Genomic DNA, 6,125 nt, shown 5'->3' with positions numbered 1-6,125 from the left:
TCTATCAAGATCTCTTTCATTGTTACCCCTCTCCATTCCTCCCCCAATTTGACCATTCTGTTCATGATCTCATTTTGTACAGCCACTTTAGAAGTCAGCATTTCAGTTTCTCAGAAAATTGGGACTCAATCTACCTCAAGACCCAGCAATACCACTCTTGGGCATATACCCAAAGGATGCTCAATCATACCACAAGGACACTTGCTCAACTATGTTCATAGCAACATTATTCACAATAGCCAGAATTGGGAAACAAGATAGATGCCCCTCAATCAAAGAATGGATACAATTTACCATAAGGTATGGTACATTTACACAATGGAGTATTATTCAGCTGTAAAAAAAAACAATGACATCATCAAATTTGTAGGCAAATGGATGGAACTAGAAAGAAATCATCCTGAGTGAGGTAACCCAGACCCAGAAAGACAAACACAGTATGTTCTCATTCATAAGTGGATAGTAGATGTAAAGCAAAGGATAACCAGGCTAAAATCCACAGCCCTAGAGAAACTAGATAACAAAGAGGACCCTAAGAGGGACACATAGATCACCCTGAGAAGGGGAAATAGATGACATCAATTGGGTAAACTGGTGGGGGGGTGAGGTTGTTTCTTAATTGTCTTTTTGGAAATGAAAAGTTTAGAACAAGAAACAGTTGTTTCTAGGGGGTTGAGGCCTCCCTGTCTTTCCCAATCCACGTTGGCATGCTTATTATTGTTTTCCTTGTTCACCCCTTGATTAAGCAGCCATTTTAGTTAGACTTCATGGGTGTAGCCTACAAATTACAAGGAGATACACTATTACAGCATACTCCTTGGCTCTCACAATCTTTCTACACAAGCTTCTGCAATGTTCCCTGAGCATTAGGTGTGGAAATTGTTTGGTAGATGTATCCATTTGACCTGGATTCCAAAATGCTATACTTTGATTGGTTTGGTATACTGGTCTCCATCTGTTGCAAAATGAAGTTTCCTTGATAAGAAGGAATATATTATTCTATGGAAATAGGAAACATTTTAGAGTGTAGTTAGGGATTTTGCTGCTTTAATAAATTAGAGTGTATGTACTTACCCAAGTATAAAGACTTCACAAACCCTGGTAGTTGGCTAGAAATTAATAGTAGACATAGTGTTACTCATCTTTAGAGGATCTCAAGTGCAATTACAGAGCTGTTAGTTACTGTTGTTAGTAATGCTTGTCACTACCATATTCTTTGGGTATTGTGATATGGTGGTTGTTTTATGGTTCATAAGAATCATACCTGGGAGTATTTTTGATTGCTTTCCTCCTTTGAACTTTGTATGTCATATCTGGAATAATGGAATCATGTCTTCAGCGAGGAAACATTGAGGTCAGTTCAGGCTCAATGACCTCAGGTCCCTTCACCTGAACTGCATTGTGTCTTTGGAATTAGCATTTTGATTTCAACCATTAGAGGGAGGCAAGCATGGCAGTAGCAATAGTTTGTAATGTTTTGGGAGTCTCTTGGAAAGCCATGATCACAAACTCAAAAAAGGGCCTCTTATGGCTAATGTTGGGGTTTTTATTAGATGACCCTTAGCTCTTGGATCAAGCAACATCAGCCCAGATTAGAATATGTTCTGTAAAGTATATATGTGGATTTATACTCAGAGTTACATATGTTATAATGTTTGGGAGAAGGGAAATATTTAATAGTGTTAATCGTTATGACTTACTTAGATATGATTAATCCTCCCTCCTTTGGTATTTATTTCCAACCCTTCTCCATACACAGAGTCCCCTTAACACATTTCTCTGATCTTATCACTTATAGGCTGCTATTCCCTTGTCTATTGCTTCCTGACCCCTATACCATAAAACATCTTTTCACTTTTCTGTTTTTTGTAATTACCCCATGATATGTGCTCATCTCTAAAGATTTAGAACTAGAAGAAGATGCAAGAGAGCATTTTATCTCTGCCTTTCTAGGATGGGGTAACTGCATTCAACTACATTTAATACACTTCCATCGATTTACCTATAAAGTTGATTATTTCATTTTACTTACAACTGAAAAATATTCTGCAGTGATTTTTTTTAATCACATTTTGATTACCTATTCCTTAGTTAATTAGTATTTAGGGTTTTTCCCATTTCCAAGCTATTGAGAATAGAGCAATATGGCACTATCAATATGGGTGTGGAGAATCTGTGGAGTAGACAAAGGTGGTTCACATGGTAGATTCATTTTAACCTTTTTTGTTTGTTTGTTTTGTTTTTCGAGACAGGGTTTCTCTGTGTAGCTTTGGGCCTTTCCTGGAACTCGCTTTGGAGACCAGGCTGGCCTCGAACTCACAGAGATCTGCCTGGCTCTGCCTCCCGAGTGCTGGGATTAAAGGCGTGCGCCACCACCGCCCGGCTTCATTTTAACCTTTTTGATAGTTCTCTACACAGATTTACATAGTGGCTGCAATTGCATAATGTAGTTTCACCTTTTACTAAATTGACAATTGACAATTGTTGGACTCATTTTCTGGGCAGGTAGAGTTCTGCTCAGAATGTCTATTTTACACCTACATTTTAAAGGGTACTGCCAATGCTATTTTACACAAGTTTTAGTGTTTGCAGTTTCAAATTGAGTTCTTGTGTCCACCTGGATCTAATTTTTGTGATGGTTGATAAACAGTCTTCTGATTTCATTCTTCATGCAGATAGTTAGGTGTTCTAGTATCATTTGTAAATGATGTATTCTTTTCTTTAGATTTTTTTTTTGCCATCTTTGCCCAATATTAAATGGTTAAATTTATATATTCCTATGCTTGGTTCTTTGATTTTGTTCCATTGGTTCACATATCTGTTTTTAAACCCACTCTTCTGTTCCTAAAAATAGTTGTTAAGTATATGTATATGTAACATCCCAAACTGATTCAAACATAAAGTAAAGTGAAAATGTGTACAAATATTCCCCTGTGTTTCTAATAGAGACACTAAAAATTACAAGTCCAGATGCAGGGCAGCCTGAATAAATTTACAGATAATTTATTCTCAACTTCATATTCAGACATACACTATTGGAAACTACAAATAAAACAAAATTTAGAAAAGAATAAAAATGTCTTTTGTTTATAAAGTCTACCAAAGTTTGCTACCAATAACTAAAGTAAAATCTGAATAAAAATGGTTCTAAATAGGTTATATTAGATATCTTCCTAAACATCTCATATTTATTTTGCAAGAGTGTCCTTTAAATATATGAAGACAATATAAAGTTAAGGATTCATTTAGAATGAACAAATTAGTTTATTAGAAATGTATTTCCTGGATGTTGGTTTTTAGTAATTAATCCATAGACGTGAGTATGCAACATGGAATAACTACAGAAACCAGTACTGTTAAAGCGACCCTAGATGTGTGTGTGTGTGTGAATAATAGAACAAAGTACTATGAAGTGGGAAAAAGAATAACAGTGAGTGTACCCCAAGTAGTAAATAAAGTGATAGTTCAGTCAAGGAGGATGAATGAGGAATAAATAACACCAAGGTTTAATATAGTATCCAAAACTCATATTTTTAGTTACCTTGTTATATAATACTATAAAATTGCATACACACACAATTGTTTGTATGTATATAGGTATGCATATAACCAAGTGACATCATTTGGACTGGCAATGCTTGTCATAAGAACCATAGACTAACAAATAACCTAGTACTGGATATGGGAATTTTCCTGTCAAAAGGCCAGTGTAGCCCAAGTGACTCTGAACTCTGAAAAAAAAATAGAATATAGATTTAGCTCAAATTGCCTCTTGTGGTTTGAAAGTGTGACCTTATTGTTGATATTTATGAGCTAGGACTCAGGATTCAGATCCTTTATGCAGGGTCAGATGTGAAAGCCTCTCTCCCTAATTCTTGCTACCATGCTTCCAGAAAATGTTGTGCTGCTGAAGGAAGGATGCTCTAACCAGTCATGCCCAGCTGCAATACCTATAAAAGAGGACAATTATCAGCATTTCAAGATATGTATATAGGACAACTGAGTGGCACTCATATATCAGAGGCAGCAAACAATTGTCCAGTTATACTTATGGCCCACCCAACAAGAAGGAAATCTTGCTTGGTATGGGAAATCTTAGCCAATTTCTCAGGACTAGTGAAGTTATGGACCTTAAGGTAGAGTCTCCTACATCTACTTGTGTAGACAAGCATAATCCCTAACTGTATTCTATATCTTATTATAATACACATGTAGAGGTGTAGGTATCATCCCTTAATGAAGAAGCCTCTCTTTACAGAAAAATGAGATTACAGAAATCCTCAACTGACAGTGCAGATTTCAAGAGCATGTGGGAGGCTCAGTCCCCAAATACATATCTACATCACAGCTTCTGCATGTATAGCTCAAGGAAGCTCACTGAAATGGTGGAGGAAGAGATAATATAACTGCCCAAAAATGAGGAAGTCTTCTGTGAAACAGTATGTTCTAGAAAATGATGCATAAACTAAAATGTTAATGTGAAAGTGGAAAAACTTCACGTGTTCCCATCAGCAAAACAAAGGACTACAGGTATCTACTGATTGCCAGAAGGAAACCAGCTGCTGCTGTAAGGCTAGTGATCAGCATCTCAGGAACTAAAGAGGAGGCATTGAGTTGCGGCCTGAAAAAACACTTGACATTTTATTTAAGGGAGCAAAACTTAATTCTCTGGGGCTGTTGAAGGAAGGAACACACAAACACACACTCACATACACACAGATACACACCTTCAACATGTCAGGGTCTCTCTTTTCCCCCCCCTTACCTCTTCTCTGATGTTTACATTCTATCTCTTTCCTGATGTCTTCCTTCTAACTATTCCCTGATCTCTTTCTTTTAATTATTCCTTGATGTTTTCCTTTTAACTCTTTCCTGATATCTTCCTTCATCATGTCTTTATTTTTCCATTACACCTTGTTTACCCCAGTAAAAATTTCAAGCAGTAAAAAATTACAACATGGTGAAATTCCATTTTTCAAGTAAATGATTACAATAAATACTAGTTAAAAACATCATGTCTCTCACTTCCCTGACATGATTAAACATTTTACTTATTACAGGTGAAAAACAAATTATTCCTAAAGGCCCTAATACATTCATATCTAAGCAACTTGTTATAGATTTTAAAAGTATAAGCAAGCAAAGTACCCTTTTTAGCCAGTTTTTTACTGATAGGCTGCATTTTGTGGTTACAAAGAAAGGATCAATCATTTTATTATTTATCTCAAAACATAACTGTAGGGTAAAGGGGCCAAAGAAACCCACCCTGGCCATGAAACCAGAGCCAAGAAACACACCCTGGCCCTGAAATCTGAGCCAGTGAAAGAAACACTTTAGCCCTGAAACCTGAACCAAAGAGGGACTATTTGGCCCTGGAACCAGAGTCAGAGAGAGAAATATGCCCTGGCCCTGAAACTAGAGCCAAAAGGCTAGAAAGGGCTAGTGAAAGAAACACAGTTTGGTCCTGAAACCAGAGCCAAGTCTTCCCCTGACCAACTGAACAGGGAACCAACCAGTTTCTGAGCAGAACATCTCCCTGGAAAAATCCCACCACTAAGAAGCCCTATAAAGGCCCTCTGCCTGCTCAGTTATCAACTGTCCTTCTCCACCCCAGCAGAAGCAGCCACTCTCCCAGATTTCTCCTTCCCAAGTAAGTCACTTTCTTGGGTGAACATCTTCTTTCACTGGCCAGGAGCAGAGTCTCTGCTGGAAAGCTCCTTTGGGAGCAGAGCAGAGCATAAGAATAAATGGGTACTTCTGCTGGGAGCAGAGCATAAGAAACAACTTTTTGCTGGAGCCAGAGCATATTGCTATACTTTGGCAGGGCTTTCTCCTTTAACAGAGTGAAGCAGAAGTAACACCTTGTGCTGGAGATGAAAAGAAACAGATACTTGTGCTGGGACACTCCCTTAGGGGAGCCGAGAAGAAGAAATGGTTACCTCTGTTGGAAAGCTCCCGTAAGGGGGAGGTGGTGGGTGGGCTCTCAGAGAGGAGGAGGACTGCAACATGCTGTGGTGAGACCATCCCCCACTGCATCCCAATTTCAGTTATGGCCTGACTTCCTGACAAGTCTGGATACCTTTCTCCTCACAGCTGTAAGTATACCTGACTTCCCGACAAGTCAG

The sequence above is a fragment of the Peromyscus maniculatus genome, chromosome 22 (genome assembly GCF_049852395.1).
Source record: "Peromyscus maniculatus bairdii isolate BWxNUB_F1_BW_parent chromosome 22, HU_Pman_BW_mat_3.1, whole genome shotgun sequence".
Lineage (NCBI taxonomy): Eukaryota > Metazoa > Chordata > Mammalia > Rodentia > Cricetidae > Peromyscus > Peromyscus maniculatus.
Note: the sequence above shows the minus strand (reverse complement) of the source record.